Source organism: Micropterus dolomieu, linkage group LG02 (genome assembly GCF_021292245.1).
Source record: "Micropterus dolomieu isolate WLL.071019.BEF.003 ecotype Adirondacks linkage group LG02, ASM2129224v1, whole genome shotgun sequence".
NCBI classification, from domain to species: Eukaryota; Metazoa; Chordata; class Actinopteri; order Centrarchiformes; family Centrarchidae; genus Micropterus; species Micropterus dolomieu.
The window spans coordinates 13,896,183-13,910,734 of NC_060151.1; the positions used below are offsets into that span (position 1 = coordinate 13,896,183).

The following is a 14,552-nucleotide window of genomic DNA, read 5'->3' on the forward strand; positions in this document are numbered from 1 at the left end:
TCCAATAGAGGGCTATTATCTCTTATTGCATTATAGTGTTTTTATTTGTGGTAATTGCCCTTTCACAGTGACACAGCTGAAATCTGTCCAAATATAATATAACTACATCCAATTGTCTCTTTTCTCCTCCAGGAGACCAGACTGCTAAAACTACAGTAGGCACAATAGTTAATTTATTGTCTCAGTCTATTGACTAACTGGCTCCAGGGTGGTAATGACCTAAAGACCGTAATTACCAGAAAGGGGGAAATCCCCCCAAATCGTCTTTTAAATAACTGCCTACCCAATTGAACACTACCCCCCTTATCCCAAGCCGCTCCAGTTACTTGATTAATATTTCATGATTTATTGTCTGAAATACTTTTTTGAAATCAATGAATTCCCCAACTGCATATTTCTCATTTCTCATATTTCTCCCTTATTTACGGCTAATATTCGAACATGAACTGGACATGATTCCTTAAGATTAAATTACTACTAATAAATGTGTAGCACCATAGCCTTAATGGAGATACTAACTAACCGCATAAAATGATTATTATTATTATGCTAATATTAATAAGCATTTTAAAAAATGAAATCTGATTCAAAATGTTTGAATGAGTTAAATAAAGCTGGGGTAGGTAATATATTTCACAATCATTTTTGTTATATTTGTTGACCTTCTCTTTAAATCAAATCCCTTGACACAAAAATGAAAAACAAAATCTGTATCTGTGGCTGTTGTAGGACTGTAATGAACCATTTGGTATGAATGAAATGACTGTGTCTGCCTACCTGCACCTACTCTGCCTGTGACCTCATTTAATGTAAAAATGTGTTTTGGTGGAGTGTCTTTGGTGGAAGGCCTGATGGGTGTTGTCTAGTTGTCTCTTCCTGGTTTCTCCAATGTTGCCTACCCCAGCTTTTACATAACCATAACTCTAAATCAAATTTATCTCCTCCCTGTGAGGAGGAGTCAATGCAAAACTCAGATGTCTTCCACCTCTACTTATCTGACTGCAGAGAGGATGACAGAGAACAGTGGACACACAGTTTAACATGATGGACTATAGGACAGGACTGCTGCTTTTAACTGTCTGCTGGGCAGGTGAAGATCTTCACTGATCTTTATTTAATGTTTTTTAATGTGTCAGTTTGTTGCATGTGATGGTTTTTGCTCTTTGCTGCATTAACAGGTGTTGATGGTCAGACTCTGACAGAATCTGAACCAGTGGTTAAAAGGCCTGGAGAATCCCACAGACTGACCTGTACATATTCAGGTTTTAGTAGCCATTACTGGAACGCTTGGATCAGACAGGCTGCTGGAAAGGGACTGGAGTGGCTTGCTACTATCAGTGATAGCAGTAGCCACATCTACTACTCTCAGTCCGTCAAAGGCCGGTTTACCATCTCCAGAGACAACAGCAAACAGCAGGTGTATCTGCAGATGAACAGTCTGAAGACTGAAGATTCTGCTGTTTATTATTGTGCTCGAGACTCACAGTGACTGGAGTTGGATGAGCAGCTGTACAAAAACCTACAGTACTCATCTTTACTGTGCTGAGAAATACTTTTGTTTTAGTTTTAACCTTTGTTGTTGTCGTTTTTAATAAAAATAGAGAAAGATCATCATTAACCAACAACAATAAACACATGTAGCAGATCTAGGCTATGTAAAATTTTTATACAGTTATGAAAATTAATATTTCCGGGAATATTAATTTATGCCTCGAAATTAGGAGCACCAAGATTTGCTTGTCCGCCCAAGGCTTTAGGTCCTTGAGTATAGCCTGAGAATTACACGAATTTCTGGTAATTCATTAGTTGTTAATGGTTCAGTTATTCTGAAATTGTAAACTCTAGTCAATCAGTCAGTCTCAAATCTGAGGATAAGTTCTATGTATAGTGACTCTAGATTCTTCATAACACACACACAACATCACTGTGCTCAAGGTGAATTTATTAACTAACAGAAGAGAGTACAGTAGTGGGTAAATGTGGTTATATTACAGGGACAACAGTCAATATGACAACCAGGAGGTAATGAACAGGGTGGCCTGTGTAAGGCTCGATTGAATTTCAGTTTATATTGTAGAGGGAGAGAATTCTACGAGTATGAGGGAACGAATGACCGAAATTAGGTTGCAGATTTAGTTTGACTGATCTAGGGGTTTATTAACTGTGGATGGCCCGACCCCAGTGGCGTTTCCGAGTTGAGTTCGAAACCAGTGGATTTGGGTCCGGAGTCCTCTTGTGGGAAGCTCTTGCAGCAACGGGCCGTCAGCCGAGGCTTTTACTCTGATCTCAGTTCGTTTGGTGTCGCTATAGCGGAGCCAACTCAGGGTTCTGTCGTCAGAGCTGTGGTTTCATTCATTCAAGGCCATAAATGAAGGCTTCTGAGTTTCAAGTTGTTCAAAACGATCGGATGAGGTTGCAACAACAGAATCAAATAAACTCACAGACTCGCCGTAGGTTCGCAAGGCCTCTGGAATATAGGCTATTTAATGTTGCTGAGATTAAACAGGTCTGGGGAAAGTTTCACCCAGGCAGCTCCAAACAAAAATCAAAAATCAAATCTCCCGCTAAGAAAATTGGGATTCAGGGCCGTAGCTTTCTCAGCTCGTACGAAACGAAAAAGATCAGAAAAAGTAAATGAAGTTAAGAGAGCGTATACGTTTAGTTTCAAGAGAGTTTTTTTTTTAGAAGAGAAGTGCAAGACAAAAGACAGCAAGGCCTTTTATTTGACTTCCCTAGGTAGTTGTGACGTCAATTTTGGAGTGGATTTCAGGGGAAGTCCCTAAGGTGTTAACTTTTTGGGATAAAGAAATATACGTATTTCCCTTTAATCTCTCTTTCCACAATATCGACATTTGGAAAAATACTTAGTTCTAAACATTCGGATAAAGACAATTAAAACAAGGCTAAACACTATGGAAAAAGATTATAATGGTTATATAAACCGTAACAAAGCTTAATTACATGCCCTCAGTATACTTGCTGGTTACTGGTTTTAACTCAATTTAGATGTAAGCGTGGCAGCACAATGTCGTTTATGCAATTACATGGTGATAGGTAGGCCTACTTAGCGATCATTGTCAGTGTAAGCCGAGTTTTAAACACTTGCGTGTTATACCTTTCCTGTCCCCTTGGTGTCGCTCAGGTCACACGAGAAAACAGTAGACATTCCACTTTAACTGAGAGGCTAGTGATACACAGGCGTATCAATGGATATTTTAGTTGGAAATTGTATATGAAACATTTAACTAAAGCATTAGTTAATACTGAACAGACAGTGATTATTAGGGAGTAACAGGGATGAATTAAGACAAAACAGAAAGAGGTTAGGGAACTTCTTCAAGATTACTTTCTTATGGGTCTGCTAGTTTTCAAACATCACTAAAAGGATAACAACAGGGTCATTACTTACTAAACTCAGAGGCAAACACCGCTGCTCACTTAGCAAGGTTATTAATTAAACAGAATAAACACAGTTATACTGGAACCTTGCTTGGTTCGAGAAACAGGGGTTGTTATGGTCTCTTTTCTTTGCATTCCTGGCTTATCGCACCGGTTATCAGAGAATGAAATGGTGGTTTATGGCTCAGCCGTTCTGTGAAGAGAAAAGAGTCAGGTTGAGGCCGGAGGTGACCTGCTGGAGGGAGAAGGGGTCAGATCGCCCCTTTTCCTGTCCTGTTGACTGTCTTTTGGTGACACCTTTACGGCTAGAAAGGTTCACTAAGGCTCTTTGAAATACACAATCCTTAAGCGATGCATTGTCTGATTGAGTCTCTTTCGGTCCTTACCAAACACCAGGCGATGTCTCTGGTTTTTGCATGTGAAAAGGTCAACTCTCGGGAGGAAAACTTCCCTCCCTCTTTTGACACCATCTGAACTTCTTTGAAGTGCGTTTGGTTGAGTTCACAACACACAAATAAAAATGTCTTACTATGAAGACCACCTCCTCATAAAACAACCAATAACAGCAAAACAATCTGCTGAAATAATTTTAAAGACATTTTTAAGGAATAAAATACACACTACATTTTCACATGCCAGTCACATTCATGTTTAAATGATTTGACCTCTACAGACGGTCATATTGTGGGAGTGAAAATGTTGCAGTTCCTATTTAAAAAACACTAGAGGGCAGTCAGTGTCAAGTTTCTCTCTTAACTAGATTTTTAAACTCTCTCCCTTTGTGAGCTTTCTTCATCACAACACTAATAGAACATTTTAAATGCTGGATCAGCAGCGACTGCAGCTTCATGTGTTCATTTAGTTAGAATTCACCATCTTCAACTGATTTCAAGATAAACAGCTGGAAGACAGAAGGAGCTGCAGTTTCTTCTTATGATTTGAGAATTTCTGATAAAAACTGAAAGAACAGATGAGACTGCAATAAGAAATCTGTCTTCCTTTCTCATATTTTCCTTTTATTTGCCTTAATTCACTTCATTGCTGCGAGTTTTGAAATGAAAATGACCGAGCAGCTTGTAAAAATGTTCTTCTTATAACTACACCCAAAATCTTAGTCTCTCGCACAAATGTACTCCAGTGAAAAACTCACCCAAAAATGTTAGTAACACACATCTCTGTTTCTGTCTCTCGTTTTATTTTTTATTTTTTGACAGATTCAGTCTTTGTGTATCAACACTATATCTCCACAATCTCAGACAGGCAAAATGCAAATTCACACACAGATGCACAGTCCCCACCCATTCTGCCTGCACAATATATATCCTTCATATCATGTGTTTGCAGTTGCAAAGTTTCCACCATGACAGTTGTACAAAGTTTCCTACTCTTGGCTCTCATTTCAGGTGAGTAAAGTCGGTGTCCAGCGGAGGAGAAAAGGAGCTTTGGATGTTTGCCGGCTACCCGTCAACTAAACTCTGTGTCTCTTTCAGCTGCTCAGGGCCAGTCCCTCACCTCCTCAGAGCCAGTGGTCAGCAGAGCTGGAGAACCAGTCACTCTGTCCTGTAAAGTGCAAGGTCTTCCTCTGGCTTGGCTGCACTGGATTCGTCAGAAACCAGGGAAAGGACTGGAATGGATCGGACGCATTAATGACGGAACTGGCACAATATGTGCCCAAAGTCTCCAAGGGCAGTTTTCCATCACCAAAGACACGTCCAAAAACCTTGTGTACTTAGAGGTGAAGAGTCTGAAACAAGAAGACTCTGCTGTTTATTATTGTGCACGAGAGCCACAGTGACACACCAGACTACAAAGCTGTACAAAAACTGAACAACACTCATTTCTGTATGAGAAGCAATGAAGCATGTCAGAGCTTTGAAAACACATTTCCCTTTGAATGATGGCCAAATAGCCATGACACACACTTCATTAATACAAATGTATTTGTCAGTTTTGTGGGACAGTTTTTAATGACTCACAGCAACACCTGCATTTAAAAGAAGACATCCTTACTGTAATTACAACATAATTCACATAGAGTGAAAAGATCTGTATCATACAATATTCAGTTTTTCTAACATACTAACTAACACATGACATAATTTTTTACAATAATTCAAATCCGTGCAGCGCCATTTGCTAAATAAATTATCTAGATGATAACATTTAAATTTGGCCAATCAAGAAGACACACCGTTTACATCTTCAACTGATTTCAATAAATTGTAAAAGATTCTTCAACAGTATGCAAATACATGTCACTCTTAAGGAAGGGAAGTGTGTGTGTGTCAGTGAGAGGACAGAAGAGCTCACATCAGTTCAGCTTCAACATCAACATGTTCTCTGCAGCTCTGATACTGCTGCTGGCAGCTGGATCCTGTGAGGAGCTTTCAGTGGATTCACACTAATAAACACATTAGAAACACTGAATAGTCAGATGAATGATGGAGATAATGTTGATTTCTGTTTCCACAGGTGTGAACAGTATTGATCTCATCCAGCCAGACACGATGGTTGTGCAGCCTGGACAGTCTTTGTCCATCACCTGTCAGGTCTCTGGTTATTCTTTGACTGATAACAGCTATGCAACAGGTTGGATCAGACAGTGTGAAGGAAAACCAGTGGACTGGATTTTTCACATGTGGGGAGGAGGTAGCCTTCATCAAAATGATGCGCTAAAGAACAAGTTCAGCTACAGCAGAGACACTTCTGCTGGAACAGTGACTATAAAAGCAAATAATCTGCAGCCTGAGGACACAGCTGTGTATTACTGTGTACGTCAGCCCACAATGATACAAACCACCAACAGACCTGCACAAATACTCAGCAACTTGCAAGAGAATGTGTCCTACACATGTTAACAGGACATGAGCAGTTCCTTCCTGAAAGTAGTTTGCATACAAAATATGAAGTTAAAATACATTTAACACCATATTTAATTGTTGCGTTATGTGTTCTTGTAGGTTTTAGAGATGAAGACATTTGTTTCAGTTTTTTTGCACAAAATGAAAATATTTTCCTTTATCCATAATCTATGTTAATATTCACGTTAAGAAGATGGATCCTTGTTGAAATTATACAAGAATTTACATAATGTTTTAATATTGAATTGTTGACTGTACAATATATTTAGGCATTAATAGTTTACAGTAAAAGCAAAGTTAACAGTTGTTTCATTTCTGTAAATGCAGAGACGTTTTCAAAATGGTGCAATTGAGTGTCTAATAATGATTTGTAGATTGAACACCAACATTTTTATGAAAACTATTTTCCTACGAAATTGTTCTTTGTCAAGTTGCTCATATTCATGACTAACTGCCAGCACCTTAAAAGTATGTATTGTAGGTTTTGCGCTCTGCCAGAAGTTATGGAAAAATGTAATTACGAAGTTCAGTTATTGAGACATCTTGAGTCCAGTCATGTCCATACTGCAACAAAGTGGCAATAACTTAAACTGTTTGATGGCCACCAGCAGGAATGAGCTCCTCTGCCGCTCACTGGAACACTTTGAGGGTATGAGTCTTTGTCTGAAGACACTTAAAAATCTACCTGTTTGTTGGTTTTGTTTAGAAATAAATGATCATGATACAAATCAGAGTCTTGCTTGACTACATGTGCTACAGCAGTTCATCCTTCTCTTATAGCCTGTCAGTGTCCTTCTCTGTGCAAAGTGAACTTCTTCACAGTCTGCTATAAAGACTTGATATCATGCTGTCAGTTGCAGCAGAAGAAGAGAAGCTCCCATCAGATCACCTTCAATACCAACCATGTTCTCTGCAGCTCTGCTGCTGCTGCTGCTGCTGGATCCTGTGAGTCTCACTGAGGCAGAGACACTGACAGTATGATCACAGCACACTGACTGTTCACTGTTATTACACTGATTCAACATTCAACATGTTTTCCTCCACAGGTGTGAAGTTGACACAGCCAGCCTCTGTGACTGTGCAGCCAGGTCAACGTCTGACCATCACCTGTCAGGTCTCTTATTCTGTTAGCAGCTACTGGACAGCTTGGATCAGACAGCCTGCAGGGAAAGGACTGGAGTGGATTGGAAGCGGATATGTTGGATCCAGCAAGAGAGTGACTCTAAATGGACCAATGTGCAGCCTGAAGAAATCCACAATAACTCAGTGCCTGAACACTTATAACACGATGGTTGCTTAAATTAAACTGCTAAAAACACTAAATATGTCTACAAATGAAGACACAATTATGTCTGTAAATGATGTGGAATCTAAAGTGAATGATGAAATATAGGAGGGAAAATTACAACAAATTTTCCCTCCCTTCTCTCTTCACATATGGATACTGGTCATGACCCCACAGGGCTCTGCTGTCAATAATAGCGCAACGTCTGGTTAGACTTTCAAAGTAAAACGTGTGGTCAGGGGCGTTTTTATAAACGCTTGAAACTCTTGAAACACTGGGGGCTTAGCCCAGCCCATAAAACTTCATACTTCAAAGAGTTTTTTCTGGTTTAATAAAGGTATTATAAAACAATTTAAAATCTACAACTGTAACAGAATATAGGCCTAATGCAGAGCAGCTCTCAGCTTTCAGATATGTTTCACCTGTAGATCAACTTAATATCATCACTGCTGAATCAACACACATGCAGGCGTGACTGATTGAGGTAACCTCTTTAAATGCGCATGTGGCACCTTTTTATGTCATCAATAATAAATGAAATCATTTTAATTCAGTTATAAAATCCTGGACTTTAACAGCTCTGGTGTTTCAGCAGGTTTTCAGGTGTTTCTCATGTTGAATCTAACAAGTTCTGCACATTCAGAATCTAACTGGGTTCTCTGACATTTCCAGAAGGATATTTTGAGAAGTCAAACAGGATAAATCATCATAAACTCTGTAATCAATCCGCGGTCCACCTGCGTGCCGCTCCGTGTGGAAGGGATCCATACCACGTATTCTGTTAAATGTTGCACCACTACTATCCATGGTAGTGTGGGGATTTAATTCTTGCATGTTTTTTTGTGCAGGATCACAGCCCCTATGTGTCCACATGAGGAAAGGTCAAGATAGGCTATCAGAGTAAAAATGGACTGTCTATTGCTTTGCTGTTGCACAAGCTGCCAATACAATCTGATTATTCCTGAAGCATCTTAATAATCTTCACAACACAAAGAATTATTGTGGCATAAAACAAATAGTAACCGATGTAAATTAAAGAAAAGAAACAGGCTAATGTCCAAATACTTTTAATATATCTCAATCAATGCAGTGATCGTCTGACATCTGATCTTACAGTGTGTAGTCTTCATTTGCTCTGCAGAGACTAAAGAGGCTTTTAATGCACAGTTAACAGGCCACTAGTGCCATGGTGTGCGCTCACTAGATTTCAGTTGTATTAGTAGAACATAAAGCCTTAAACTGAAAAGATATTTGCCTGATTTTCTAAATGTTTGCATCTGCCTTTGACTGTAATAAGCGCCCAACCAGTGCTTTACTGCGTAACTGCGCGCACACAGCCTGGATGACAGCTCATTTCGGTTAATAAAGCAAAAGGCAGATGACAGACTGGTGAAGTAATGAAGGTATGAATGGAAAATGTAGCGAAATTAAGAGTGAATCATCTTACTAAATTAAGACTGGATCATCTTATTCTCTGCTAATTTGCAGGAGAATAAATAATAACAATAATCTGTCTCCCTCTCGCTCCCGCTCGCTCCCATGCACATAAGGTTAGATAAGCGAGTAAAGTTCAATTTTCAGCCTTTTGTTGTTTGGTTTTTTGAAAATCCTTCTGAGATCGGGGGCTTTTCAAAAAACACAAAGCTGAAGTTAAAAATAAAAAAATAAATATAATTGCCAAATGTGCCAAAACAACCAATATGTTTGCTACTATTGCAGTTTAGTAAGGTTCAGGATAAGATCATGGTTTGAGTTAAAATGAGTATATTACTTAAGTTATGTAAGTTAAGTTAAGTTACTCACATAATATGTAAGTTACAAAGCTGAAGTTAAAAAAAAAAAAATCAACATTGACATTTTTTATTCACAAGGGAAACAAACACCGGTCTCCTTGGGGAAATTCTGGTGTCTGAGTGTTTTGTTCTGATGCTTTTATCCAAAGAGCATTCTTAGTCTTCACAGGTTTCTCTATGTGGATACATCCCAAGAATAATGCAAATCTATAAATTTCATCAAATATGCCGAACTGACGAAATTAATAGAGATAGAGAAATGTTGTTGTTTTTATACGGGAAGGTCTTACTTGTCTAGCCTGTGATTTACAGTCCAAATTATATCACATAAATACAGTGATAGTGTAAAATAATAGCACAATTGGCACAATTCATATTTTAAAATCTTGAGGAATGTCATTTTTTTCCAGATACACCTGTAGGATTGATTCCTGTGCAGTGAACATTCATGCTCCAGTTTCAGCTGACATTAATTGAGAGCCAAATCCACTCCAGCTCTCTCCTCCCTGTGAGGAGGAGTCAATGCAAAACTCAGATGTCTTCCACCTCTACTTATCTGACTGCAGAGAGGATGACAGAGAACAGTGGACACACAGTTTAACATGATGGACTATAGGACAGGACTGCTGCTTTTAACTGTCTGCTGGGCAGGTGAAGATATTCACAGGTCTTAACTTTACATAGATTAAATTTGTGTAAAGAGCTTATTTCACTTAATGTTTTTGTTGTTGTTTTATTGACAGGTGTTGATGGTCAGACTCTGACAGAATCTGAACCAGTGGTTAAAAGGCCTGGAGAATCCCACACATTGACCTGTACAGGCTCTGGATTCACATTTAGTGACTACTGGATGCACTGGGTCAGACAGGCTCCTGGAAAAGGACTGGAGTGGGTTGCCGCTATCAGTAGCGGTGGTCGTAGCAGCAAGCACTACTCTCAGTCAGTTCAAGGCCGGTTTACCATCTCCAGAGACAACAGCAGACAGCAGCTGTATCTGCAGATGAACAGTCTGAAGACTGAAGATTCTGCTGTTTATTATTGTGCTCGAGACTCACAGTGACTGGAGTTGGTTGAGAAGCTGTACAAAAACCTACAGAACTCATCTTTACCACAAATCAAGCATAGCTTTATTCAGGCAGGCAATGAAGTCAAACTCGGTTCACAATCCCAGTACATCAGCTGATAGCAACCCATCTCAAAGCCATATTCCTCTCTTTACATTCACTGGGAGTTCCATACAAGATGCCTCATTTTAGCTGCTTTGGCCTACCCTTGCTACTTCCTCTGCAAGCAGCTTGTAAACAAGGATATGAATTTTGATATCACCTCTCTAAGGCCTAGTCCACACGGACACGGGTATTTTTATAACTGGAGTTTTTCCTCCTTCGTTTAAAAAAAACATCTCTGTCTACATGAAAACGCAAACACACGTTATCAAGCGCTGTGTGTCTCTTATATAAAATAAAGGCATTCCCCCCACAAATTGGTGCAGACAATGTCTCGAGAATGCAGTAATTTAAGAGTTCAATGCTTAAAACTCCCTGCTATACTTCGCCATCAAATATTTCTTCAAAATACTGTTAAAAAATCTTCTCGTCTTGTTATCAACTCGGCATGACACCAGTGAAGCTGGGGCTCGGTCTCTTCAGCAAGTGTTCCTCCACTGCCACCACACACATACACGCTACGCCTACACACGCCCACTGACGACACAGGGTTAGGGTTACTATTTTGGATTTATTATTATATATTTTAATTTACGCACTTTAAAAACAATTATTGAAAGTTTATTTTGTTTTACATGTTTATTTACAGCATTAAACGTTGAAATGTATATTGAAATAGGCTAAATATTAACTTATTGGCAGAAAACTGGTAGTTCTATGTAAAATCAGACGTTTAGCACCCCCACATCGCCAGAAGGCATGATGATCCTCGTGAAGCTTCTTCTGTGAGATTGACAGTTGAATCAGGCTCCGCCCATTGAAGCATCAAATTTTCGACTATTCAGGGTCAGTCCTACTAAGTACCACAAAGAATATTTCTCTTGAACAATAATTTAATGAATGAAAAAATTAAACGGCTGTTCTGTCCAACTGGAATTAATATTGTAGCCTAGTGGTAAGATGTAGTGGCCTAGTCTACACTATTATCTGAAATTATAATGAATACACTAACACTAGCCCTAATCAAACCTTAACCACAGTGGTGTAATATCAGAACACATGTTTATATGTGAAACAGTTGAATTGTTGAATCTCAACTAAAAAGCTATTTAGATGTTACAAATACATTATCTGTAGGCAGCATATCCAAATTAGGTGTAATCTCAAAATATGTAAATGTTATACTTTTTATTTATTTATACATTAATTGTGATATTAAAGACCACTTTAGTGTTTGCTATTTGTAAATCTGTCAGATTTCTAAACTAAGAATACTTTGAAGTTGTATTAAAACAAATGTGTTTGTGGTGGTAATAATCACACATTCATCGCAAGTGAAACCAAGATAGGGGGGTGGTGATGGCTCACTGGATAAGATGCATGTCTTTGGTGTGAGAGACGCAAGTTCAGCTCCCCCTGAGCAAGGTGTCCCTGTGCGAGACACTTAATCCAGAGGCATGCGACCTCTGACATATATGGCAATTCTAAGTCTCTTTGGATAAAAGTGTCAGCTAAATGAATAAATGTAATGTCAGACAAATTTGACTTCCTTGAAGGAATGACTCTTGAAAATTGATTCTCCTGCTTCATCAAACAATAACTGTGAGGAGGAGTCAATGCAAAACTCAGATGTCTTCCACCTCTACTTATCTGACTGCAGAGAGGATGACAGAGAACAGTGGACACACAGTTCACATGATTAATTTTACTACTTCAAGTAGTGCAAGAAAATTACAGAAAACCACTGCTATTTGATTAGAGAAAACATTTCTAAGCAGAGATATGAATGTAGAAATCATATTACTAAATTGGCATCTAGCTTATTCCATAACAGGGTTTAATTAAAACATCTCATCAGAGAAGACAGTAGCTGAACAATAAACATCATTTGTATACTTCATTGAATTGTCTAATTTAAGATTTAACTGTAATACAAAACATATACATTACACAGACCAGCAGACGTTTTCCTGTGCATTACAGGTATTAGTTTTTTGCCTATTATTAACAGGTTTCAGCTCCTAAGTAGTAAATTTCCTTTTCTATAAATACTGTAAACTTTTAAAGTCCAACCAGTGGCAGCAAAGCAAAGTATATTTTAGATTATCTTGCTTTCATTTCACTTGGGTTTGCAGTAGCAAAACAACATAAAATCAATAAATCAATGGATCTTTTAATTATAACCAGATCAATTAATGCACTGTCTGTCAGGTAGACCACATTATTTCATTTTTATGATTCAATTCTTTTTTTTTTCAAGTCATATTATATAAAAGTAAAAAAAAAAAAAAAAAGTAAATGTCCTCATTCAAAATGTCTGTTTTCTGATGCGATATTGTGTCCAACATGGATCAGTTACAGCTACATTAAAGCCATGAATTCAAAATAAATTATTCAATAAAATTAAACTCTAACAGAGCCTGTGCATGAGCCCCTCCCTCCTCGTGATATCTTGATGCAAATCTTCAGTCTGTGCAGTGTACTTCTGTCCTGCTGACTGCTCTTGTACTTTGTGTGGAGCATCAGAGGTCACATCTCCAGCCTCAGGATGATCAACACACTCACTCTTCTGCTGGTTGCTCTCTCTCTGCCCTGTGAGTTCTCCTGCTTCCTGCTGTTTTATCTTTTATCAGACAACATCGACTGATGGTCAGTCAGTGATCCCAGAAAACTTCCCAGATGACTGTCTCACTTTCTTCTGTGGTTCCTCTCTCCTTACATCTCATCAGGTTGTACAGGTCAGAGTATGGAGTCTATTCCTTCTAGTACAGTAGTGAAGAAGCCTGGGGAGACTCTCAGTCTCTCCTGCAGAGGATCTGGCTTCACATTTACCTGTTGTGGCATGAGCTGGATAAGACAACCTGTAGGAAAAGCACTGGAATGGATTGGGGTTGGCTTCTCTGCTGCCAGTAGTAACATTTATGCCAGCAGTGTGCAAGGACGAATAGAAATCAGTAGAGATGATAGCAACAGCATGGTGCATCTGAGACTGTCCAACTTAAAGCCAGAGGACTCTGCTGTGTATTACTGTGCCAAATACACACACTGGTTAAAGACAGCAGAGAGACTTTACAAAAACTCCTCAGAACATTTGTTTACAAAAACCTACAGGTGGCAGTAGAAGATATGAAGTCAGGTGACACTAAGGAGAGTATGACAGTGACTCAACAAACACACATGCGCACTATGAAAGCAACAGCTGCTGTTGTGGTTTCTGACTTCCTCATTGTTACATTTAACATCTGTTTTTTATTTTTTCTTCAACAATAATGTTTAATATTGTTCCCATTATTGATTTTTAACAGCAGGTGTAAGGAACATATTTTGCATTTCTGCATAGTATATCCAGTTTATGGATGGCCCACTAAATTTTGCTGAGCAACATCAATAAAAACATCTAATTTGTGGATTAATAATGTTACTATTGAATAACTTTAAAAGCATCTTCATAATTAAAAATATCATAATTATAATGAGAATATTAAACAATGATTTAAAACATTGTTTTCCAGAGATGTGTGAGATGTGGTGTGTTTCTCTGTGAGGAGGAGTCAATGCAAAACTCTGATCTCTTCCATCTCTACATATGTGTTGCTGAGTGAAGGACAGAGACTGAATCACTGACATTTACGGTGTAGACTGGACAGAGACAACGGGCTTTTAAAATGATCAGACCTGATTATTTGGTTGTTTTTCTCATCCTGTCTATTAACTGGTCAGGTAAGAACAATGAAGCTCTTTATTGGAAACTGATAATATGATACATAACTAAATTAACTAATGAGTTGTTTAAATATCTGCAGGTACTGAGGCTCAAACACTGACAGAGTCTGAACCAGTGGTTAAAAGGCCTGGAGAATCCCACAGACTGACCTGTACATATTCAGGGTTTAGTAGCCATTACTGGAACGCTTGGATCAGACAGGCAGCTGGAAAGGGACTCGAGTGGGTTACAACTATCAGCACGGATAGTAGCGGCAAGTACTACTCTCAGTCAGTTCAAGGCCGGTTTACCATCTCCAGAGACAACAGCAGACAGCAGGTGTAT

The 14,552-nt window shown here is 38.7% G+C and overlaps 1 pseudogene; it reads left to right on the forward strand.

The window, feature by feature from the left end:
* LOC123987333 overlaps window positions 1-14,552 on the forward strand; it is a 174,201-nt pseudogene that overhangs the window by 22,293 nt on the left and 137,356 nt on the right.